The sequence below is a fragment of the Aegilops tauschii genome, chromosome 1, assembly GCF_002575655.3.
Source record: "Aegilops tauschii subsp. strangulata cultivar AL8/78 chromosome 1, Aet v6.0, whole genome shotgun sequence".
Lineage (NCBI taxonomy): Eukaryota > Viridiplantae > Streptophyta > Magnoliopsida > Poales > Poaceae > Aegilops > Aegilops tauschii.
In genome coordinates, this window is record NC_053035.3 from 272964787 (window position 1) to 272991958 (window position 27172).

Genomic DNA, 27172 nt, shown 5'->3' on the forward strand with positions numbered 1-27172 from the left:
AGCATTATCCGAAGAACTGCAGTTTTATAGAAAAACCCTTATGTTCATGCATTTAATATCTCACAAACCGTGCATCGGATTAAAATGTTTTAAATATGTAAAATGCTTAGAATTTATCTAGTTTCATAATATGCTACTTTCATCCATGTTAAAAATGTTTAAACTTGCTGTTTGTTTAAATTTGTATAAATGCCATGTTAAAATGATTTATTTCATAACTAAATAACCATAGCTCAGCTTTAAATAAACTTTATATGTAAATGGGGTAGAAAAATGCATAGATTAACTTGGTGCACTTTATTTTTCTATTTAACAACGTTAAAATTGTGTTTATGGCAGAACAGTACCAAATCTAAAATATGCACATGAGGATTTTCCGGAATTGTTGTTTGTTGTTCTAGCCTCATTTAAACTTGCCTAGATAGGTAGTTTTCATATGCTTCACCCCTTGCCATGTTTAATAACATTTAATATTGTTGGGTACATAAATGAGAGAGAACTAAATAATTGATGTGGTGTTTCGTCAATATGCAACTCGTTGCATATTGAGCTCCACTTAATTTGTAGTGTTGTTTGTTGCACTTTGCCATGCCATGAATCATTAAATCGGACATGCATCATACTTGATTGTGCATCATGCCATGGTCATATGATGGTTGTTTACCATGTTGTTTGTTTCTTTCCGGTTTGCTTCTCTCATTAGCTTCGGTTTCGTTCTGGAGTTGTGAGGATTCGTTCGACTACGACCGTTTGTCTTCTTCATGGACTCGTTCTTCTTCCTTGCGGGATTTCAGGCAAGATGACCATTACCCTCGATATCACTTCTATCTTTGGTTGCTAGTTGTTCGCTCTATCGCTATGTCGCGCTACCTACCACTTGTTTATCACGCCTCCCATATTGCCATGTCAAGCCTCTAACCCACCTTTCCTAGCAGACTGTTGCTTGGCTATGTTACGCTTTTGCTCAGCCCCTCATAGCGTTGCTAGTTGCAGGCGAAGATGAAGTTTGTTCCATGTTGGAACATGGATATGTTGGGATATCACAATATCTCTTATTTAATTAATGCATCTATATACTTGGTAAAGGGTGGAAGGCTCGGCCTTATGCCTGGTGTTTTGTTCCACTCTTGGCGCCCTAGTTTCCATCATACCGGTGTTATGTTCCTTGATTTTGCGTTCCTTACGCGGTTGGGTGATTTATGGGACCCCCTTGACAGTTCGCTTTGAATAAAACTCCTCCAGCAAGGCCCAACCTTGGTTTTAACATTTGCCACCTAAGCCTTTTTCCCTTGGATTCTGCAGACTCAAGTGTCTTGCCCATCCGGTGTGCCCTAAGAACGAGATATGTGCAGCTCCTATCGGGATTTGTCGGGACATCTGGGCGGTCTTTGCTGGTCTTGTTTTACCATTGTCGAAATGTCTTGTAACCGGGATTCCGAGTCTGATCGGGCCTTCCTGGGAGAAGGAATATCCTTCGTTGATCGTGAGAGCTTGTGATGGGCTAAGTTGGGACACCCCTGCAGGGTATAAACTTTCGAGAGCCGTGCCTGCGGTTATGTGGCAGATGGGAATTTGTTAATGTCCAGTTATAGATAACTTGACACTCAACTTAATTAAAATACATCAACCGCGTGTGTAACCGTGATGGTCTCTTTTCGGCAGAGTCCGGGAAGTGAACACGGTTCTTGTGTTATGGTTGTGTGTAAGTAGTTTTAGGATCACTTCTTGATCACTTCTAGCTTCACGACCGTTGCGTTGCTTCTCTTCTCGCTCTTATTTGCGTATGTTAGCCACCATATTTGCTTAGTGCTTGCTGCAGCTCCACCTCACTACCTTCTCCTACCCATAAGATTAAATAGTCTTGATCTCGCGGGTGTGAGATTGCTGAGTCCTCGTGACTCACCACATACTTCCAAACAGTTGCAGGTGCCGATGATACCAGTGCAGATGACGCAACCGAGCTCAAGTGGGAGCTCGATGAAGAACTTGGTCGTTACTATGTTTTGTTTCCTGATGATCAGTAGTGGAGCCCAGTTGGGATCGGGGATCTAGCATTTGGGGTTGTCTTCTTTTCTTTTGGTTCCGTAGTCGGACCTATGTGTGTACTCTGATGGATGTATGTTTTATTTATGTATTGTGTGAAGTGGCGATTGTAAGCCAACTCTCTTTATCCCATTCTTGTTCATTACATGGGATTGTGTGAAGATGACCCTTCTTGCGACAAAACCACCATGCGGTTATGCATCCAAGTCATGCCTCGACACGTGGGAGATATAGCCGCATCGTGGGTGTTACAAGTTGGTAATCAGAGCCATCCCCGACTTAGGAGCCCCCTGCTTGATTGAATCGCTGACGTTGTTGAGTCTAGAATAAAAATGTTTTGAGTCTTAGGATTATATATATCGGAGAGTAGGATTCTTTTACTCCTTAGTCCCCTCGTTGCTCTGTTGAGGTCTCCTGACGTAGATGTTTTGTCTTTCCTCTTCTCAAATTTCACTATTTTTTTTAGGATCACGCGGGTATCTTGGAATCGTTCTGATAGTCTTGTGACGAGAACATTGTTCTTGGTGCCTCCTGACATTTAGGGGTTGTGGCAGTGTCCCGGGGAGTTGAGCTCCGAGGTGTTGTCGTCTCAATTTTATCGTTCAGTTCTGGAATACCTGAGTTTCGCCGACATCGAAAATCTCTTTTATGCAGTTGTTGGTGAGATCACCTCGACGGCACCCAGTACTGGGGCGGGAGTTCGGGAGTATTGCCATAACTCGTATAACGGATGCTTTTCGAAGGTTGAGGTACACGATTTCCAGAGTTTTCTTGGTTATGTGTTGACGGATGGATACAACTGGATCTAGGTATTGTTAGTTTGGGTGAGATATATTGCGTCCCCTGTATCCCCAACACCAGATTGCATAACCAGAAAGTTTCGGGTGTTTATAGGTGGGAATTCAAGTAGCTCCTAGAATATCTTTTCGACAGATGTATGATTTGAGATTGGGGTCCAACGTCTAGTGGTTCGCTTTTCACGGTCGATTTACAGTGGTCGCGAGGCGTCTTAAAGAATCCTTGGCTATGCCGATTCGGGGACGTCTTGTTTGTCATTCGTGACATCCACTGTACGTCGTGCCCGTGGGGCCTCATCACGAACACTTTGAGCGAAATCTCTATCATATGTTTGTTCCGGCTTATTCTGCAAGCCAATCCTTTGTTTTGTTTTAAGTTGAGGTATTCAAGTTGCTTCAATGTCAAGTGTTGATTCCATACCTTTCCTAAGCGGTGTTCTCATATTTCTATGAGAGTGGTAATCCTTCTTGATCATCGAGATTGTCATTCCAATTCTTTCCAACCGGCGTGCTTCTCTTCAAGTGGATGCGATCATTTCAACATTCGCAAGATCACCTCTCAGTTTCCCAACGTAGTTCGTTTCATCCATCCCAAGTGCCTTTGTTTTCCCGCCCTCCCACCCTTTTTCTTCAAGGACTCATATTTCTTAATCAAGTATCATTTTTATTGATGCGAAGTCTCTTCATTATTTTCTTTCAATGTTCTTATCCGGTGATTTCCCATGAAGATACTAACGGAGCTTCAAGTTTATTATTCTTCGTTCTTTTTCTTCTCCGGTGGATTCAATTCAAGCTTTGTCGATCATATCCTTTCCTCGTTTCAAATGTTTTCTCATGCCGGTGCACCTCTTAATCATCCACCTCTTGCTATTCATGTTTATCTGGAATGCTGAAGGTATCTCAGAGGATTCATGTTTCTATTCTTAATCCTTTCTAGCTATTTCGAGGTCTTACCTTATTCAAGCCATTTAATTGAACCGGCGCAATCTCTCTTTTAAATCGTTCAACGGTGTATCTTTTGATTGGGCCCTAACCTACAGGTCTTTTCCCAGGATCTTACCTGACTCTTCTAATTTTCCTGGAGCTATTCCCAAATTCTTTTCGAAGTTTGACGTAAGAATGAGTTATCATCAGTCAAATGTCTTTCTCCAAGATCTTTCAAATTCTTTCATCGTTGGTTCAACCTTCTATTCTTCATTCCGGAGTGCCTCAACAATTCATGGTGGTGTTTCTCATCGTCATTCTCAACATTTGAAAACCGAAGAAGGGTTTCTCTTAAATCTTACTCCATTCTCTTCAAGATTCATGGTTCTAGCTTGATGCCATCCGCTCATAATTGTTTTCAATTGTGAGAATTCTTTGCACCCGTCCGGAGCAATTCATGAGTCTTTTCAGTTTGATTCTTCGAAGACCATCATTTCAGAAGATTTATTCGTTCTCAACATTCAGCTCTCGTTCTCCAAATCTTACCGGTGCATCATTCAAGTATTCTCTAATCAATTCATGATCTCTTCGTTTGACTTGTATCTAAATTCTATCAAGTATCTTTATTCGTTTTCTAATTCTTCCCGGTGTTTCTTTATCTTATCTTCGTTGATTTTTAGATTCTTATGGTGGTTCGTTCTAGATTTCTCTTCCTTCGTCACATATCAATTTATTCGTTGTTTCAATCCTACCGGTGGTTCGATGAAGACCTTCCCAAGTTTGCGCAATATCTATCTTAATCCTTTCTACGAGAATAAGTAGTATGCAAAATCCGTTGCTTGTCATCAATCTAAATTGGTGAAGGATACGCATAATGTAATTCTTATTCTTGTTTCATCGAGTAAAATTCAATTCCTTATTCTGGAGGTTCATCAAAATTCTTGATTTAATTTGTTCATCTTTCTCTCCCAAGTTCCAAGTTTTTCTCGACTATATCATCGCGAAGCTCCATCTAAATTATCGCAAGGCTTCACCTTGTATTCTCATGGAGGCTCTACATGGTGCTTCGTCAAGGATTCCTTTCATTCTTCAATTATTATTTTCAAGATTTCTCTCGAAGTTATGATCTGCCAAGCTATACTCAAAATTAAACAGGGTGCTTAACACATGTTTTGTTTTGAGGAGTTCAAGCATTCTTCATCTTGCATTCCGAAGTGCAATTCTTTCTACCTTATCTTTTGAGGTGGTGTTATGTCATTCTTGACAATTTCCCTTCATGCTTCATGATTCACATGTTGTCAAGAATGAGGTATTTTAAATCCATCAATCTCTTCATTGGAGTTATCTTGGGTTATATTTCACCTAAAGCTTTCCATAAGGATTGTTGCTATTTATGGTGCTTATAAATGACCCAAGTTCTTCATTTGTCCTCCCGGTGAAATAAGTTTCTCCTCTCCTTGTTGATATCAATCCAATCATTTGTTTCCGTTGGTGGCAGAAGCTCACCTCATAATTTTGAGATGTATCCATAAGCCCGCTACAAGCTTATTCTTACCGTTGTTGTTTTTCAAACAACTCCGTTCAATCCTACTTCGTAAGGATGCTCTTTCAAATTCATTTATGGTAGGAGATGTTGGTTTCATTCTTCGTTCTATTCATTCCAACTATCTAACTATCATGCATTGTTTCCGGAGGCCTTGTGATGTTGCTCTCTTCAACCAATCATCTCGTTTTCTCAAGATCATGTTCTTTTCCTTGCTTTTCCGTTCAACAGGAGTGTTGTGCTCTCATTCAAGTTCTTTCAACTTATTAAGTTTTGCTTCTCTTTTCTACCGGAGTGCTTCCTGCATTCTTTCATTCTCATTCCTTGCTTATTCCGTTTCAACCGGAGTGGTTACATGTCCTTCCTTGTCGCTGGAGCTCTTCATTCATGTCTTTGCAACCCCAAGTTTTTTCGCAATGTTCCTTGTTCCTCTTTTCCAACGGAGTGTTTTCAACTTCGATCATCTCCGTTCTGTTCTTTTATCAAAATTGTTTAACCTCTCAAGGTTCGTGGTTTCACTTGTTTGTCAAAGAAGCAACTTTGTTTTACCTCTTCCCCTTCCGTTTTTCTCCGGTGCCATCCTAGATCTCGGGACGATATCCTCTTGTAGTGGTGGAGTGTTGTAATGCCCCGAGACCAACGCTCCAGGCGCCTTCCATATTTTTCGTTGTTGTCGTGTGTTTTACTTTTGTTTGTTGCATTTCTTCATGTCATCATTTGCATTGCATCGGCTCTCCGTTGTCGTCATGTTTTAAAACTTGCATCCGTTCGTAGTTGCCGTGTCCCCCTTGTCTTCGCTGTCCGTTTCGAGACCAACCGGGTTCTCGTTTCCCTCTTGTTTGACCACCTTATCTCTTTGCACAGCCATGGACTCTCTTTCGCAACCTCGCGCACGTCCGAATGCTTCCCGAACCCGACCCGCACAGTCATGACCGTTGAGTCCGGATCATCCCCAAACATCTATAAAATATCTCCGTTTTCTTATTTGGACCCCCTACCTATTTATTTCTCAACCGTCCGATTATGATCGGAGGGACCAAATACCCCTAAACCTAGCTCACTTGCTATATAAATAGATCAACCCTAAAATCTAGGGAGATGTCCCATCCATCCCGTCTCGGCCGCCGCCACTTTCTTCCTCGGGATCTCATCCCGATCCAATTCCACCAACCGAAGCCGCCTCCTCCTTCCTTGTTTTCCCCATCGAGCCAACCATATTCCCTGATCCACCCATCGATCCAGCCCCGTCGAGCTCCTCTGCTCAACCTCCAGGCACCCCCAGCCTCCTCTGCCTCGCCACCCGTGCGCCTTCGACCACGCGTGACCACTAAGCCGCCATCCATCGTCCTCTGCTTCACGCTGTCTCCGGCGAGCAGAAGCCCCGCGCCTGCAGCCTCTTGTCCCGCAGCTCGCCCGTCCTCAGAGCCCCATGCCAGGAGCTCCTTCCCTTGGCTCGCTACGATCCCGGGTCGCAGGAGACACCAGGGGATCTCCTCTACCTCGCCCCGTTTGGCCGCAAGTTCTGCAGCGCCACCGGAGCTCCCTCCGCCGACGAGAACCACCTGCAGATGAGCCCTGCGCCGCTCGTTCCTTCTTTTCCCGCTTCTCTCTTCTCCCTCTCACATCGCTGTCTCGTTTCCTTTTTCCGTCAGAGAACCAGAGCCGGATCTTGCTGCTGCCTCGTCCAAGCTGCGTCCTAGCCGGATCTCGCGTTGTTGCCGCACCTCGACGCCGGCGCGCCTCCGCGGTCAGACCTCGCCGGATCCACCTCGGGTGCCCGCTGCCGGGCCTCCCTGCGCCAAGTCCCCGCATCGCTCCCGTCCATGTTGCTTCGTCCACGCAAGGTGAACGAGCGCACGAGCAGCGCCCGTGCCCGTTGACCCGTCGTCTCGCGCGCGTGGCCTCTTCGCCTTGGGCCGCTTCTGCTGCACCGCATCAAGGCCCAGCTTCTGCTCCAAGCCAGCCGCTCTGCTTCCCCGCCAGCCCTTTGGCCCAATGTGAGCAGCCGCCTAAGATCCATCCCCCAATGCACTAACGGGCCAACTAGTTTCAGCCCGTTCTGTTTTTTTTCCTGCTCCTGCGATTTTAGCATTATCCGGAGAACTGCAGTTTTACAGAAAAACCCTTATGTTCATGCATTTAATATCTCACAAACCGTGCATCGGATTAAAATGTTTTAAATATGTAAAATGCTTAGAATTTAATCTAGGTTCATAATATGCTACTTTCATCCATGTTAAAAATGTTTAAACTTGTTGTTTGTTTAAATTTGTATAAATGCCATGTTAAAATGATTTATTTCATAACTAAATAACCGTAGCTCAGATTTAAATAAACTTTAGATGTAAATGGGGTAGAAAATTGCATAGATTAACTTGGTGCACTTTATTTTTCTATTTAACAACGTTAAAATTGTGTTTATGGCAGAACAGTACCAAATCTAAAATATGCACATGAGGATTTTCTGGAATTGTTGTTTGTTGTTCCGGCCTCATTTAAACTTGCCTAGATAGGTAGTTTTCATATGCTTCACCCCTTGCCATGTTTAATAACATTTAATATTGTTGGGTACATAAATGAGAGGGAACTAAATAATTATTGTGGTGTTTCGTCAATATGCAACTCGTTGCATATTGAGCTCCACTTAATTTGTAGTGTTGTTTGTTGCACTTTGCCATGCCATGAATCATTAAACCGGACATGCATCATACTTGATTGTGCATCATGCCATGATCATATGATGGTTGTTTACCATGTTGTTTGTTTCTTTCCGGGTTGCTTCTCTCGTTAGCTTCGGTTTCGTTCCGGAGTTGTGAGGATTCGTTCGACTACGACCGTTTGTCTTCTTCATGGACTCGTTCTTCTTCCTTGCGGGATTTTAGGCAAGATGACCATTACCCTCGATATCACTTCTATCTTTGCTTGCTATTTGTTCGCTCTATCGCTATGTCGCGCTACCTACCCCTTGTTTATCATGCCTCCCATATTGCCATGTCAAGCCTCTAACCCACCTTTCCCAGCAAACCGTTGTTTGGCTATGTTACACTTTTCTCAGCCCCTCTTATAGCGTTGCTAGTTGCAGGCGAAGATGAAGTTTGTTCCATGTTGGAACATGGATATGTTGGGATATCACAATATTTCTTATTTAATTAATGCATCTATATACTTGGTAAAGGGTGGAAGGCTCGGCCTTATGCCTGGTGTTTTGTTCCACTCTTGGCGCCCTAGTTTCCGTCATACCGGTGTTATGTTCCTTGATTTTGCGTTCCTTACGCGGTTGGGTGATTTATGGGACCCCCTTGACAGTTCTCTTTGAATAAAACTCCTCCAGCAAGGCCCAACCTTGGTTTTAACATTTGCCACCTAAGCCTTTTTCCCTTGGGTTCTGCAGACTCAAGGGTCATCTTTATTTTAACCCCTCGGGCCAGTGTTCCTCTAAGGGCTGGTCCAAACCTGGGCGATGTCCGACGCCCCCTGGGTAAACAGGGTCTATGCCAACCCGACGTCTTGCCCATCCGGTGTGCCCTAAGAACGAGATATGTGCAGCTCCTATCGGGATTTGTTGGCACATCCGGGCGGTCTTTGCTGGTCTTGTTTTACCATTGTCGAAATGTCTTGTAACCGGGATTCCGAGTCTGATCGGGTCTTCTTGGGAGAAGGAATATCCTTCGTTGATCGTGAGCGCTTGTGATGGGCTAAGTTGGGACACCCCTGAAGGAAATATGCCCTAGAGGCAATAATAAAGTATTATATATTTCCTTATATCATGATAAATGTTTATTATTCATGCTAGAATTGTATTAACCGGAAACATAATACATGTGTGAATACATAGACAAACAGAGTGTCACTAGTATGCCTCTGCTTGACTAGCTTGTTAATCAAAGATGGTTATGTTTCCTAGCCATAGACATGAGTTGTCATTTGATTAACGGGATCACCTCATTAGGAGAATGACGTGATTGACATGACCCATTACGTTAGCTTAGCACCCGATCGTTTAGTATGTTGCTATTGCTTTCTTCATGACTTATACATGTTCCTATGACTATGAGATTATGCAACTCCCGTTTATCGGAGGAACACTTTGTGTGCCACCAAACGTCACAACGTAACTGGGTGATTATAAAGGTGCTCTACAGGTGTCTCCAAAGGTACTTGTTGGGTTGGCGTATTTCGAGATTAGGATTTGTCACTCCAATTGTCGGAGAGGTATCTCTGGGCCCACTCGGTAATGCACATCACTATAAGCCTTGGAAGCATTGTGACTAATGAGTTAGTTGCGGGATGATGTATTACGGAACGAGTAAAGAGACTTGCCGGTAACGAGATTGGACTAGGTATCGAGATACCGACGATCGAATCTCGGGCAAGTAACATACCGATGACAAAGGGAACAACGTATGTTGTTATGCGGTCTGACCGATAAAGATCTTCGTAGAATATGTGGGAGCCAATATGGGCATCCAGGTCCCGCTATTGGTTATTGACCGGAGAGGTGTCTCGGTCATGTCTACATAGTTCTCGAACCCAAAGGGTCCGCACGCTTAAAGTTACGATGACAGTTTTATTATGAGTTTATATGTTTTGATGTACCGAAGGTTGTTCGGAGTCCCGGATGTGATCACGGACATGATGAGGAGTCTCAAAATGGTCGAGACGTAAAGATTGATATATTGGACGACTATATTCGGACACCGGAAGTGTTCCGGAGAAGTTTCGGATTAAACCGGAGTGCCGGAGGGTTACCGGAACCCCCCGGGAAGTATTGGGCCTTAGTGGGCTTTGAGGGAAGAGAGAGGGCAGCAGCCAGGAGGTGGTGCGCCCCCTCCCAGGAGGAGTCCTAGTTGGACTAGGAGAGGGGGGCGCATCCCCCTTTCCCTCTCCCTCTCCCTCTCTTTCCTTCCTCCCTTCTTTTCCTAGTAGGACTAGGAAAGGGGAGTCCTACTCCTACTAGGAGGAGGACTCCCCCCCTCTCCTTGGCGCGCCCATAGGCAGCCGGCCTCCCCCTTGCTCCTTTATATACGGGGGCAGGGGGGCACCTCTAAACACACTTGATATACGATATTTTAGCCGTGTGCGGTGCCCCCTCCACCAGATTACACCTCGATAATACCGTCGCGGAGCTTAGGCGAAGCCCTGCGTCGGTGGAACATCATCATCGTCACCACGCCGTCGTGCTGACGAAACTCTCCCTCAACACTCGGCTGGATCGGAGTTCGAGGGACGTCATCGAGCTGAACGTGTGTAGAACTTCGGAGGTGCCGTGCGTTCGGTACTTGATCGGTCGGATCGTGAAGACGTACGACTACATCAACCGCGTTGTGATAACGCTTCCGCTGTCGGTCTACGAGGGTACGTGGACAACACTCTCCCCTCTCGTTGCTATGCATCACCATGATCTTGCGTGTGCGTAGGAATTTTTTTTGAAATACTACGTTCCCCAACAGTGGTATCAGAGCCTGGTTTTATGCGTTGATGCTATGCACGAGTAGAACACAAGTGAGTTGTGGGCGATATAAGTCATACTGCTTACCAGCATGTCATACTTTGGTTCGGCGGTATTGTGAGATGAAGCGGCCCGGACCGACATTACGCGTACGCTTACGCGAGACTGGTTTCACCGTTCAGAGCACTCGTTGCTTAAAGGTGACTGGCGGGTGTCTGTCTCTCTCACTTTAGTTGAACCGAGTGTGGCTACGCCCAGTCCTTGCGAAGGTTAAAACAGCACCAACTTGACAAACTATCGTTGTGGTTTTGATGCGTAGGTAAGAACGGTTCTTGCTAAGCCCGTAGCAGCCACGTAAAACTTGCAACAACAAAGTAGAGGACGTCTAACTTGTTTTTGCAGGGCATGTTGTGATGTGATATGGTCAAGACATGATGTGATATAATTTGTTGTATGAGATGATCATGTTTTGTAACCGAGTTATCGGCAACTGGCAGGAGCCATATGGTTGTCGCTTTATTGTATGAGATGCAATCGCCATGTAATAGTTTTACTTTATCACTAAGCGGTAGCGATAGTCGTAAAAGCAATGAGTTGGCGAGACGACAACGATACTACGATGGAGATCAAGGTGTCGAGCCGGTGACGATGGTGATCGTGACGGTGCTTCGGAGATGGAGATCACAAGCACGGTGCTTCGGAGATGGAGATCACAAGCACAAGATGATGATGGCCATATCATATCACTTATATTGATTGCATGTGATGTTAATCCTTTATGCATCTTATCTTGCTTTGATTGACGGTAGCATTATAAGATGATCTCTCACTAAAATTTCAAGATAAAAGTGTTCTCCCTGAGTATGCACCGTTGCAAAAGTTCTTCGTGCTGAGACACCACGTGTTAATCGGGTGTGATAGGCTCTACGTTCAAATACAACGGGTGCAAAACAGTTGCACACGCGGAATACTCAGGTTAAACTTGACGAGCCTAGCATATGTACAGATATGGCCTCGGAACACAGAGACCGAAAGGTCGAGCGTGAATCATATAGTAGATATAATCAACATAGTGATGTTCACCATTGAAACTACTCCATCTCACGTGTTAATCGGACATGGTTTAGTTGCTTTGGATCACGTAATCACTTAGATGATTAGAGAGATGTCTATCTAAGTGGGAGTTCTTAAGTAATATGATTAATTGAACTTAAATTTATCATGAACTTAGTACCTGATAGTATCTTGCTTGTCTATGTTAATTGTAGATATATGGCCCGTGCTGTTGTGCCGTTGAATTTTAATGCGTTCCTTGAGAAAGCTAAGTTGAAAGATGATGGTAGCAATTACACGGACTGGGTCCGTAACTTGAGGATTATCCTCATTGCTGCACAGAAGAATTACGTCCTGGAAGCACCGCTAGGTGCCAGGCCTCCTGCAAGAGCTACGCCAGAAGTTATGAACGTCTGGCAAAGCAAAGCTGATGACTACTCAATAGTTCAGTGTGCCATGCTTTACGGCTTAGAACCGGGACTTCAACGACGTTTTGAACGTCATGGAGCATATGAGATGTTCCAGGAGTTGAAGTTAATATTTCAAGCAAATGCCCGGATTGAGAGATATGAAGTCTCCAATAAGTTCTATAGCTGCAAGATGGAAGAGAATAGTTCTGTCAGTGAGCATATACTCAGAATGTCTGGGTATAATAATCACTTGATTCAACTGGGAGTTCAACTTCTGGATGATTGCGTCATTGACAGAATACTTCAATCACTGCCACCAAGCTACAAGAGCTTCGTGATGAACTATAATATGCAAGGGATGGATAAGACGATTCCCGAGCTCTTCGCAATGCTAAAGGCAGCGGAGGTAGAAATCAAAAAGGAGCATCAAGTGTTGATGGTCAGTAAAACCACTAGTTTCAAGAAAAAGGGCAAAGGGAAGAAGAAAGGGAACTTCAAGAAGAACAGCAAGCAAGTTGTTGTTCAGGAGAAGAAATCCAAGTCTGGACCTAAGCCTGAAACTGAGTGCTTCTACTGTAAGCAGACTGGCCACTGGAAGCGGAACTGCCCCAAGTATTTGGCGGATAAGAAGGATGGCAAGGTTAACAAAGGTATATGTGATATACATGTTATTGATGTGTACCTTACTAATACTCGCAGTAGCACCTGGGTATTTGATACTGGTTCTGTTGCTAATATTTGCAACTCGAAATAGGGGCTACGGATTAAGCGAAATTTGGCTAAGGACGAGGTGACGATGCGCGTGGGAAATGGTTCCAAAGTCGATGTGATCGCCGTCGGCACGCTACCTCTACATCTACCTTCGGGATTAGTTTTAGACCTAAATAATTGTTATTTGGTGCCAGCGTTGAGCATGAACATTATATCTGGATCTTGTTTAATGCGAGACGGTTATTCATTTAAATCAGAGAATAATGGTTGTCCTATTTATATGAATAATATCTTTTATGGTCATGCACCCTTGAAGAGTGGTCTATTTTTAATGAATCTCGATAGTAGTGATACACATATTCATAATGTTGAAGCCAAAAGATGCAGAGTTAATAATGACAGTGCAACTTATTTGTGGCACTGCCGTTTGGGTCATATCGGTGTAAAGCGCATGAAGAAACTCCATACTGATGGAATTTTGGAATCACTTGATTTTGAATCACTTGGTACTTGCGAACCGTGCCTTATGGGCAAGATGACCAAAACACCGTTCTCCGGAACTATGGAGAGAGCAACAGATTTGTTGGAAATCATACATTCAGATGTATGTGGTCCGATGAATATTGAAGCTCGTGGAGGATATCGTTATTTTCTCACCTTCACAGATGATTTGAGCAGATATGGGTATATCTACTTAATGAAACATAAGTCTGAAACATTTGAAAAGTTCAAAGAATTTCAGAGTGAAGTTGAAAATCATCGTAACAAGAAAATAAAATTCCTACGATCTGATCGTGGAGGAGAATATTTGAGTTACGAGTTTGGTCTACATTTGAAACAATGCGGAATAGTTTCGCAACTCACGCCACCCGGAACACCACAGCGTAATGGTGTGTCTGAACGTCGTAATCGTACTTTATTAGATATGGTGCGAACTATGATGTCTCTTACTGATTTACCGCTATCGTTTTGGGGTTATGCTTTAGAGACGGCTGCATTCACTCTAAATAGGACACCATCGAAATCCGTTAAGACGACGCCTTTTGAACTATGGTTTGGCAAGAAACCAAAGTTGTCGTATCTTAAAGTTTGGGGTTGCGATGCTTATGTGAAGAAACTTCAACCTGATAAGCTCGAGCCTAAATCGGAGAAATGTGTTTTCATAGGATACCCAAAGGAGACCGTTGGGTACACCTTCTATCACAGATCCGAAGGCAAGATATTTGTTGCTAGAAATGGATCCTTTCTAGAGAAGGAGTTTCTCTCGAAAGATGTGAGTGGGAGGAAAGTAGAACTTGATGAGGTAACTGTACCTGCTCCCTTATTGGAAAGTAGATCATCGCAGAGATCAGTTTCTGCGACACCTACACCAAGTAGTGAGGAAGTTAATGATAATGATCATGAAGCTTCAGATCAAGTTATTACTGAACTTCGTAGGTTAACTAGATCAAGATCCGCACCAGAGTGGTACGGTAATCCTGTTCTGGAGGTCATGTTACTAGACCATGGCGAACCTACGAACTATGAAGAAGCGATGGTGAGCCCAGATTCTGCAAAATGGCTTGAAGCCATGAAATCCGAGATGGGATCCATGTATGAGAACAAAGTATGGACTTTGGTTGACTTGCCCGATGGTCGGCAAGCCATTGAAAATAAATGGATCTTCAAGAAGAAGACTGATGCTGATGGTAATGTTACTGTCTATAAAGCTCGACTTGTTGCGAAAGGTTTTCGACAAGTTCAAGGAATTGACTATGATGAGACCTTCTCACCCGTAGCGATGCTTAAGTCTGTCCGAATCATGTTAGCAATTGCCGCATTTTATGATTATGAAATTTGGCAAATGGATGTCAAAACTGCGTTCCTGAATGGATTTCTGGAAGAAGAGTTGTATATGATGCAACCGGAAGGTTTTGTCGATCCAAAGGGAGCTAACAAAGTGTGAAAGCTCCAGCGATCCATTTATGGACTGGTGCAAGCCTCTCGGAGTTGGAATAAACGCTTTGATAGTGTGATCAAAGCATTTGGTTTTATACAGACTTTTGGAGAAGCCTGTATTTACAAGAAAGTGAGTGGGAGCTTGATAGCATTTCTGATATTATATGTGGATGACATATTACTGATTGGAAATGATATAGAATTTCTGGATAGCATAAAGGGATACTTGAATAAGAGTTTTTCAATGAAAGACCTCGGTGAAGCTGCATATATATTAGGCATTAAGATCTATAGAGATAGATCAAGACGCTTAATTGGACTTTCACAAAGCACATACCTTGACAAAGTTTTGAAGAAGTTCAAAATGGATCAAGCAAAGAAAGGGTTCTTGCCTGTACTACAAGGTGTGAGATTGAGTAAGACTCAATGCCCGACCACTGCAGAAGATAGAGAGAAAATGAAAGATGTTCCCTATGCTTCAGCCATAGGCTCTATCATGTATGCAATGCTGTGTACCAGACCTGATGTGTCCCTAGCTATAAGTTTAGCAGGGAGGTACCAAAGTAATCCAGGAGTGGATCACTGGACAACGGTCAAGAACATCCTGAAATACCTGAAAAGGAGTAAGGATATGTTTCTCGTATATGGAGGTGACAAAGAGCTCATCGTAAGGGGTTACGTTGATGCAAGCTTTGACACTGATCCGGATGATTCGAAATCACAAACCGGATACATATTTACATTGAACGGTGGAGCTGTCAGTTGGTGCAGTTCCAAGCAAAGTGTCGTGGCGGGATCTACGTGTGAAGCGGAATACATAGCTGCTTCGGAAGCAGCGAATGAAGGAGTCTGGATGAAGGAGTTCATATCCGATCTAGGTGTCATACCTAGTACATCGGGACCAATGAAAATCTTTTGTGATAATACTGGTGCAATTGCTTTAGCAAAGGAATCCAGATTTCACAAGAGAACCAAGCACATCAAAAGACGCTTCAATTCCATCCGGGATTTAGTCCAGGTGGGAGACATAGAAATTTGCAAGATACATACGGATCTGAATGTAGCAGATCCGTTGACTAAGCCTCTTCCACGAGCAAAACATGATCAGCACCAAGACTCCATGGGTGTAAGAATCATTACTATGTAATCTAGATTATTGACTCTAGTGCAAGTGGGAGACTGAAGGAAATATGCCCTAGAGGCAATAATAAAGTATTATATATTTCCTTATATCATGATAAATGTTTATTATTCATGCTAGAATTGTATTAACCGGAAACATAATACATGTGTGAATACATAGACAAACAGAGTGTCACTAGTATGCCTCTGCTTGACTAGCTCGTTAATCAAAGATGGTTATGTTTCCTAGCCATAGACATGAGTTGTCATTTGATTAACGGGATCACCTCAATAGGAGAATGACGTGATTGACATGACCCATTACGTTAGCTTAGCACCCGATCGTTTAGTATGTTGCTATTGCTTTCTTCATGACTTATACATGTTCCTATGACTATGAGATTATGCAACTCCCGTTTACCGGAGGAACACTTTGTGTGCCACCAAACGTCACAACGTAACTGGGTGATTATAAAGGTGCTCTACAGGTGTCTCCAAAGGTACTTGTTGGGTTGGCGTATTTCGAGATTAGGATTTGTCACTCCGATTGTCGGAGAGGTATCTCTGGGCCCACTCGGTAATGCACATCACTATAAGCCTTGCAAGCATTGTGACTAATGAGTTAGTTGCGGGATGATGTATTACGGAACGAGTAAAGAGACTTGCCGGTAACGAGATTGGACTAGGTATCGAGATACCGACGATCGAATCTCGAGCAAGTAACATACCGATGACAAAGGGAACAACGTATGTTGTTATGCGGTCTGACCGATAAAGATCTTCGTAGAATATGTGGGAGCCAATATGGGCATCCAGGTCCCGCTATTGGTTATTGACCGGAGAGGTGTCTCGGTCATGTCTACATAGTTCTCGAACCCAAAGGGTCCGCACGCTTAAAGTTACGATGACAGTTTTATTATGAGTTTATATGTTTTGATGTACCGAAGGTTGTTCGGAGTCCCGGATGTGATCACGGACATGACGAGGAGTCTCGAAATGGTCGAGACGTAAAGATTGATATATTGGACGACTATATTCGGACACCAGAAGTGTTCCGGAGAAGTTTCGGATTAAACCGGAGTGCCGGAGGGTTACCGGAACCCCCCGGGAAGTATTGGGCCTTAGTGGGCTTTGAGGGAAGAGAGAGGGCAGCAGCCAGGAGGTGGTGCGCCCCCTCCCAGGAGGAGTCCTAGTTGGACTAGGAGAGGGGGGCGCAGCCCCCTTTCCCTCTCCCTCTCCCTCTCTTTCCTTCCCCCCTTCTTTTCCTAGTAGGACTAGGAAAGGGGAGTCCTACTCCTACTAGGAGGAGGACTCCCCCCCTCTCCTTGGCGCGCCCATAGGCAGCCGGCCTCCCCCTTGCTCCTTTATATACGGGGGCAGGGGGGCACCTCTAAACACACTTGATATACGATATTTTAGCCGTGTGCGGTGCCCCCCTCCACCAGATTACACCTCGATAATACCGTCGCGGAGCTTAGGCGAAGCCCTGCGTCGGTGGAACATCATCATCGTCACCACGCCGTCGTGCTGACGAAACTCTCCCTCAACACTCGGCTGGATCGGAGTTCGAGGGACGTCATCGAGCTGAACGTGTGTAGAACTTCGGAGGTGCCGTGTGTTCGGTACTTGATCGGTCGGATCGTGAAGACGTACGACTACATCAACCGCGTTGTGATAACGCTTCCGCTGTCGGTCTACGAGGGTACGTGGACAACACTCTCCCCTCTCGTTGCTATGCATCACCATGATCTTGCGTGTGCGTAGGATTTTTTTTTGAAATACTACGTTCCCCAACAACCCCTGCAGGGTATAAACTTTCGAGAGCCGTGCCCGCGGTTATGTGGCAGATGGGAATTTGTTAATGTCCAGTTATAGATAACTTGACACTCGACTTAATTAAAATACATCAACCGCGTGTGTAACCGTGATGGTCTCTTTTCGGCGGAGTCCAGGAAGTGAACACGGTTCTTGTGTTATGGTTGTGCGTAAGTAGTTTCAGGATCACTTCTTGATCACTTCTAGCTTCACGACCATTGCGTTGCTTCTCTTCTCGCTCTTATTTGCGTATGTTAGCCACCATATTTGCTTAGTGCTTTCTGCAGCTCCACCTCACTACCTTCTCCTACCCATAAGCTTAAATAGTCTTGATCTCACGGGTGTGAGATTGCTGAGTCCTCGTGACTCACCAGATACTTCCAAACAGTTGCAGGTGCCAATGATACCAGTGTAGATGACGCAACCGAGCTCAAGTGGGAGCTCAATGAAGAACTTGGTCATTACTATGTTTCGTTTCCTGATGATCAGTAGTGGAGCCCAGTTGGGACGATCGGGGATCTAGCATTTGGGGTTGTCTTCTTTTCTTTTGGTTCCGTAGTCGGACCTATGTGTGTACTCTGATGGATGTATGTTTTATTTATGTATTGTGTGAAGTGGCGATTGTAAGCCAACTCTCTTTATCCCATTCTTGTTCATTACATGGGATTGTGTGAAGATGACCCTTCTTGCGACAAAACCACCATGCGGTTATGCCTCCAAGTCGTGCCTCGACACGTGGGAGATATAGCCGCATCGTGGGTGTTACAAGTTGGTAATCAGAGCCATCCCCGACTTAGGAGCCCCCTGCTTGATCGAATCGCTGACGTTGTTGAGTCTAGAACAAAAATGTTTTGAGTCTTAGGATTATATATATCGGAGAGTAGGATTCTTTTACTCCTCAGTCCCCTCGTCGCTCTGTTGAGGTCTCCTGACGTAGATGTTTTGTCTTTCCTCTTCTCAAATTTCACTATTTTTTTAGGATCACGCGGGTATCTTGGAATCGTTCTGATAGTCTTGTGACGAGAACATTGTTCTTGGTGCCTCCTGACATTTAGGGGTTGTGGCAGTGTGCCGGGGAGTTGAGCTCCGTGGTGTTGTCGTCTCAATTTTATCGTTCAGTTCTGGAATACCTGAGTTTCGCCGACATCGAAAATCTCTTTTATGCAGTTGTTGGTGAGATCACCTCGGCGCCACCCAGTACTGGGGCGGGAGTTCGGGAGTATTGCCATAACTCGTATAACGGATGCTTTTCGAAGGTTGAGGTACACGATTTCCAGAGTTTTCTTGGTTATGTGTTGACGGATGGATACAACTGGATCTAGGTAATGTTAGTTTGGGTGAGATATATTGCGTCCCCTGTATCCCCAACACCAGATTGCATAACCAGAAAGTTTCGGGTGTTTATAGGTGGGAATTCAAGTAGCTCCTAGAATATCTTTTCGACAGATGTATGATTTGAGATTGGGGTCCAACGTCTAGTGGTTCGCTTTTCACGGTCGATTTACAGTGGTCGCGAGGCGTCTTAAAGAATCCTTGGCTATGCCGATTCGGGGACGCCTTGTTTGTCATTCATGACGTCCGCTGTACGTCGTGCCCGTGGGGCCTCATCACGAACACTTTGAGCGAAATCTCTATCATATGTTTGTTCCGGCTTATTCTGCAAGCCAATCCTTTGTTTTGTTTTAAGTTGAGGTATTCAAGTTGCTTCAATGTCAAGTGTTGATTCCATACCTTTCCTAAGCGGTGTTCTCATATTTCTATGAGAGTGGTAATCCTTCTTGATCATTGAGATTGTCATTCCAATTCTTTCCAACGGGCGTGCTTCTCTTCAAGTGGATCCGATCATTTCAACATTCGCAAGATCACCTCTCAGTTTCCCAACGTAGTTCGTTTCATCCATCCCAAGTGCCTTTGTTTTGCCGCCCTCCCACCCTTTTTCTTCAAGGACTCAGATTTCTTAATCAAGTATCCTTTTTATTGATGCGAAGTCTCTTCATTATTTTCTTTCAATGTTCTTATCCGGTGATTTCCCATGAAGATACTAACGGAGCTTCAAGTTTATTATTCTTCGTTCTTTTTCTTCTCCGGTGGATTCAATTCAAGCTTTGTCGATCATATCCTTTCCTCGTTTCAAATGTTTTCTCATGCTGGTGCACCTCTTAATCATCCACCTCTTGCTATTCATGTTTATCTGGAGTGCTGAAGGTATCTCAGAGGATTCATGTTTCTATTCTTAATCCTTTCTAGCTATTTCGAGGTCTTACCTTATTCAAGCCATTTAATTGAACTGGCGCAATCTCTCTTTTAAATCGTTCAACGGTGTATCTTTTGAGTGGTCCCTAACCTACAGGTCTTTTCCCAGGATCTTACCTGACTCTTCTAATTTTCCCGGAGCTATTCCCAAATTTTTTTCGAAGTTTGACGTAAGAATGAGTTATCATCAGTCAAATGTCTTTCTCCAAGATCTTTCAAATTCTTTCATCGTTGGTTCAACCTTCTATTCTTCATTCCGGAGTGCCTCAACAATTCATGGTGGTGTTTCTCATCGTCATTCTCAACATTTGAAAACCGAAGAAGGGTTTCTCTTAAATCTTACTCCATTCTCTTCAAGATTCATGGTTCTAGCTTGATGCCATCCGCTCATAATTGTTTTCAATTGTGAGAATTCTTTGCACCCATCCGGAGCAATTCATGAGTCTTTTCAGTTTGATTCTCCGAAGACCATCATTTCAGAAGATTTATTCGTTCTCAACATTCAGCTCTCGTTCTCCAAATATTACCGGTGCATCATTCAAGTATTCTCTAATCAATTCATGATCTCTTCGTTGCACTTGTATCTAAATTCTGTCAAGTATCTTTATTCGTTTTCTAATTCTTCCCGGTGTTTCTTTATCTTATCTTCGTTGATTTTTAGATTCTTATGGTGGTTCGTTCTAGATTTCTCTTCCTTCGTCACATATCAATTTATTCGTTGTTTCAATCCTACCAGTGGTTCGATGAAGACCTTCCCAAGTTTGCGCAATATCTATCTTAATCCTTTCTACGAGAATAAGTAGTACGCAAAATCCGTTGCTTGTCATCAATATAAATTGGTGAAGGATACACATAATGTAAGTCTTATTCTTGTTTCATCGAGTAAAATTCAATTCCGTATTCCGGAGGTTCATCAAAATTCTTGATTTAATTTGTTCATCTTTCTCTCCGAAGTTCCAAGTTTTTCTCGGCTATATCATCGCGAAGCTCCATCTAAATTATCGCAAGGCTTCACCTTGTGTTCTCATGGAGACTCTACATGGTGCTTCGTCAAGGATTCCTTTCATTCTTCAATTATTATTTTCAAGATTTCTCTCGAAGTTATGATCTGCCAAGCTATACTCAAAATTAAACAGGGTGCTTAACACATGTTTTGTTTTGAGGAGTTCAAGCATTCTTCATCTTGCATTCCGAAGTGCAATTCTTTCTACCTTATCTTTTGAGGTGGTGTTATGTCATTCTTGACAATTTCCCTTCATGCTTCATGATTCACATGTTGTCAAGAATGAGGTATTTTAAATCCATCAATCTCTTCATTGGAGTTATCTTGGGTTATATTTCACCTAAAGCTTTCCCTAAGGATTGTTGCTATTTATGGTGCTTATAAATGACCCAAGTTCTTCATTTGTCCTCCCGGTGAAATAAGTTTCTCGTCTCCTTGTTGATATCAATCCAATCATTTGTTTCCGTTGGTGGCAGAAGCTCACCTCATAATTTTGAGATGTTTCCATAAGCCCGCTACAAGCTTATTCTTACCGTTGTTGTTTTTCAAACAACTCCGTTCAATCCTACTTCATAAGGATGCTCTTTCAAATTCATTTATGGCAGGAGATGTTGGTTTCATTCTTCGTTCTATTCATTCCAACTATCTAACTATCATGCATTGTTTCCGGAGGCCTTGTGATGTTGCTCTCTTCAACCAATCATCTCGTTTTCTCAAGATCATGTTCTTTTCCTTGCTTTTCCGTTCAACAGGAGTGTTGTGCTCTCATTCAAGTTCTTTCAACTTATTAAGTTTTGCTTCTCCTTTCTACCGGAGTGCTGCCTGCATTCTTTCATTCTCATTCCTTGCTTATTCCGTTTCAACCGGAGTGGTTACATGTCCTTCCTTGTCGCTGGAGCTCTTCATTCATGTCTTTGCAACCCCAAGTTTTTTCGCAATGTTCCTTGTTCCTCTTTTCCAACGGAGTGTTTTCAACTTCGATCATCTCCGTTCTGTTCTTTTCTCAAAATTGTTTAACCTCTCAAGGTTCGTGGTTTCACTTGTTTGTCAAAGAAGCAACTTTGTTTTACCTCTTCCCCTTCCGTTTTATTCCGGTGCCATCCTAGATCTCGGGACGAGATCCTCTTGTAGTGGTGGAGTGTTGTAATGCCCCGAGACCAACGCTCCAGACGCCTTCCATATTTTTCGTTGTTGTCGTGTGTTTTACTTTTGTTTGTTGCATTTCTTCATGTCATCATTTGCATTGCATCGACTCTCCGTTGTCGTCATGTTTTAAAACTTGCATCCGTTCGTAGTTGCCGTGTCCCCCTTGTCTTCGCTGTCCGTTTCGAGACCAACCGGGTTCTCGTTTCCCTCTTGTTTGACCACCTTATCTCTTTGCACAGCCATGGACTCTCTTTCGCAACCTCGCGCACGTCCGTATGCTTCCCGAACCCGACCCGCACGGTCATGACCGTTGAGTCCGGATCATCCCCAAACATCTATAAAATATCTCCGTTTTCTTATTTGGACCCCCTACCTATTTATTTCTCAACCGTCCGATTACGATCGGAGGGACCAAAGACCCCTAAACCTAGCTCACTTGCTATATAAAAAGATCAACCGTAAAATCTAGGGAGATGTCCCATCCATCCCGTCTCGGCCGCCGCCACTTTCTTCCTCGGGATCTCATCCCGATCCAATTCCACCAACCGAAGCCGCCTCCTCCTTCCTTGTTTTCCCCATCAAGCCAACCATATTCCCTGATCCACCCATCGATCCAGCCCGTCGAGCTCTCTGCTCAACCTCCAGGCACCCGCAGCCTCCTCTGCCTCGCCACCCGTGCGCCTTCGACCACGCGTGACCACTAAGCCGCCGTCCATCGTCCTCTGCTTCACGCTGTCTCCGGCGAGCAGAAGCCCCGCGCCTGCAGCCTCTCGTCCCGCAGCTCGCCCGTCCTCAGAGCCCCATGCCAGGAGCTCCTTCCCTTGGCTCGCTACGACCCTGGGTTGCGGGAGACACCAGGGGATCTCCTCTACCTCGCCCCGTTCGCCCGCAAGTTCTGCAGCGCTACCGGAGCTCCCTCCGCCGACGAGAACCACCTGCAGATGAGCCCTGCGCCGCTCGTTCCTTCTTTTCCCACTTCTCTCTTCTCCCTCTCACATCGCTGTCTCATTTCCTTTTTCCGTCAGAGAACCAGAGCCGGAGCTTCCTGCTGCCTTGTCCAAGCCGCGTCCTAGCCGGATCTCGCGTTGTCGCCGCACCTCGACGCCGGCGCGCCTCCGCGGTCAGACCTCGCCGGATCCACCTCGGGTGCCCGCTGCCGGGCCTCCCTGCGCCAAGTCCCCGCATCGCTCCCGTCCATGTTGCTTCGTCCACGCAAGGTGAACGAGCGCATGAGCAGCGCCCGTGCCCGTTGACCCGTCGTCTCGCGCGCGTGGCCTCTTCGCCTTGGGCCGCTTCTGCTGCACCTCGTCAAGGCCCAGCTTCTGCTCCAAGCCCAGCCGCTCTGCTTCCCCGCCAGCCCTTTGGCCCAATGTGAGCGGCCGCCTAAGATCCATCCCCCAATGCACTAACGGGCCAACTAGTTTCAGCCCGTTCTATTTTTTTTCCTGCTCCTGCGATTTTAGCATTATCCGGAGAACTGCAGTTTCACAGAAAAACCCTTATGTTCATGCATTTAATATCTCACAAACCGTGCATCGGATTAAAATGTTTTAAATATGTCTAATGCTTAGAATTTAATCTAGGTTCATAATATGCTACTTTCATCCATGTTAAAAATGTTTAAACTTGTTGTTTGTTTAAATTTGTATAAATGCCATGTTAAAATGATTTATTTCATAACTAAATAACCGTAGCTCAGATTTAAATAAACTTTAGATGTAAATGGGGTAGAAAAATGCATAGATTAACTTGGTGCACTTTATTTTTCTATTTAACAACGTTAAAATTGTGTTTATGGCAGAACAGTACCAAATCTAAAATATGCACATGAGGATTTTCTGGAATTGTTGTTTGTTGTTCCGGCCTCATTTAAACTTGCCTAGATAGGTAGTTTTCATATGCTTCACCCCTTGCCATGTTTAATAACATTTAATATTGTTGGGTACATAAATGAGAGAGAACTAAATAATTATTGTGGTGTTTCGTCAATATGCAACTCGTTGCATATTGAGCTCCACTTAATTTGTAGTGTTGTTTGTTGCACTTTGCCATGCCATGAATCATTAAACCGGACATGAATCATACTTGATTGTGCATCATGCCATGATCATATGATGGTTGTTTACCATGTTGTTTGTTTCTTTCCGGGTTGCTTCTCTTGTTAGCTTCGGTTTCGTTCCGGAGTTGTGAGGATTCGTTCGACTACGACCGTTTGTCTTCTTCATGGACTCGTTCTTCTTCCTTGCGGGATTTCAGGGAAGATGACCATTACCCTCGATATCACTTCTATCTTTGCTTGCTAGTTGTTCGCTCTATCGCTATGTCGCGCTACCTACCACTTGTTTATCATCTCTCCCATATTGCCATGTCAAGCCTCTAACCCACCTTTCCTAGCAAACCATTGTTTGGCTATGTTACACTTTTCTCAGCCCCTCTTATAGCGTTGCTAGTTGCAGGCGAAGATGAAGTTTGTTCCATGTTGGAACATGGATATGTTGGGATATCTCAATATCTCTTATTTAATTAATGCATCTATATACTTGGTAAAGGGTGGAAGGCTCGGCCTTATGCCTGGTGTTTTGTTCCACTCTTGGCGCCCTAGTTTCCGTCATACCGGTGTTATGTTCCTTGATTTTGCGTTCCTTACGCGGTTGGGTGATTTATGGGACCGCCTTGACAGTTCTCTTTGAATAAAACTCCTCCAGCAAGGCCCAACCTTGGTTTTAACATTTGCCACCTAAGCCTTTTTCCCTTGGGTTCTGCAGACTCAAGGGTCATCTTTATTTTAACCCCCCGGGCCAGTGTTCCTCTGAGGGCTGGTCCAAACCTGGGCGATGTCCGACGCCCCCTGGGCAACCAGGGTCTATGCCAACCCGACGTCTTGCCCATCCGGTGTGCCCTAAGAACAAGATATGTGCAGCACCTATCGGGATTTGTCGGCACATCCGGGCGGTCTTTGCTGGTCTTGTTTTACCATTGTCGAAATGTCTTGTAACCGGGATTCCGAGTCTGACCGGGTCTTCCTGGGAGAAGGAATATCCTTCGTTGATCGTGAGAGCTTGTGATGGGCTAAGTTGGGACACCCCTGCAGGGTATAAACTTTCGAGAGCCGTGCCCGCGGTTATGTGGCAGATGGGAATTTGTTAATGTCCGGTTATAGATAACTTAACACTCGACTTAATTAATATACATCAACCGCGTGTGTAACCGTGATGGTCTCTTTTCGGCGGAGTCCGGGAAGTGAACACGGTTCTTGTGTTATGGTTGTGCGTAAGTAGTTTCAGGATCACTTCTTGATCACTTCTAGCTTCACGACCATTGCGTTGCTTCTCTTCTCGCTCTTATTTGCGTATGTTAGCCACCATATTTGCTTAGTGCTTGCTGCAGCTCCACCTCACTACCTTCTCCTACCCATAAGCTTAAATAGTCTTGATCTCACGGGTGTGAGATTGCTGAGTCCTCGTGACTCACCAGATACTTCCAAACAGTTGCAGGTGCCGATGATACCAGTGCAGATGACGCAACCAAGCTCAAGTGGGAGCTCGATGAAGAACTTGGTCGTTACTATGTTTCGTTTCCTGATGATCAGTAGTGGAGCCCAGTTGGGACGATCGGGGATCTAGCATTTGGGGTTGTCTTCTTTTCTTTTGGTTCCGTAGTCGGACCTATGTGTGTACTCTGATGGATGTATGTTTTATTTATGTATTGTGTGAAGTGGCGATTGTAAGCCAACTCTTTTTATCCCATTCTTGTTCATTACATGGGATTGTGTGAAGATGACCCTTCTTGCGACAAAACCACCATGCGGTTATGCCTCCAAGTCGTGCCTCGACACGTGGGAGATATAGCCGCATCGTGGGTGTTACAAGTTGGTAATCAGAGCCATCCCCGACTTAGGAGCCCCCTGCTTGATCGAATCGCTGACGTTGTTGAGTCTAGAACAAAAATGTTTTGAGTCTTAGGATTATATATATCGGAGAGTATGATTCCTTTACTCCTCAGTCCCCTCGTCGCTCTGTTGAGGTCTCCTGACGTAGATGTTTTGTCTTTCCTCTTCTCAAATTTCACTATTTTTTTAGGATCGCGTGGGTATCTTGGAATCGTTCTGATAGTCTTGTGAAGAGAACATTGTTCTTGGTGCCTCCTGACATTTAGGGGTTGTGGCAGTGTCCCGGGGAGTTGAGCTCCGAGGTGTTGTCGTCTCAATTTATCATTCAGTTCTGGAATACCTGAGTTTCGCCGACATCAAAAATCTCTTTTATGCAGTTGTTGGTGAGATCACCTCGGCGCCACCCAGTACTGGGGCGGGAGTTCGGGAGTATTGCCATAACTCGTATAACGGATGCTTTTCGAAGGTTGAGGTACACGATTTCCAGAGTTTTCTTGGTTATGTGTTGACGGATGGATACAACTGGATCCAGGTATTGTTAGTTTGGGTGAGATATATTGCGTCCCCTGTATCCTCGACACCAGATTGCATAACCAGAAAGTTTCGGGTGTTTATAGGTGGGAATTCAAGTAGCTCCTAGAATATCTTTTCGACAGATGTATGATTTGAGATTGGGGTCCAACGTCTAGTGGTTCGCTTTTCACGGTCGATTTACAGTGGTCGCGAGGCGTCTTAAAGAATCCTTGGCTATGCCGATTCGGGGATGTCTTGTTTGTCATTCGTGACATCCGCTGTACGTCGTGCCCGTGGGGCCTCATCACGAACACTTTGAGCGAAATCTCTATCATATGTTTGTTCCGGCTTATTCTGCAAGCCAATCCTTTGTTTTGTTTTAAGTTGAGGTATTCAAGTTGCTTCAATTTCAAGTGTTGATTCCATACCTTTCCTAAGCGGTGTTCTCATATTTCTATGAGAGTGGTAATCCTTCTTGATCATCGAGATTGTCATTCCAATTCTTTCCAACCGGCGTGCTTCTCTTCAAGTGGATGCGATCATTTCAACATTCGCAAGATCAC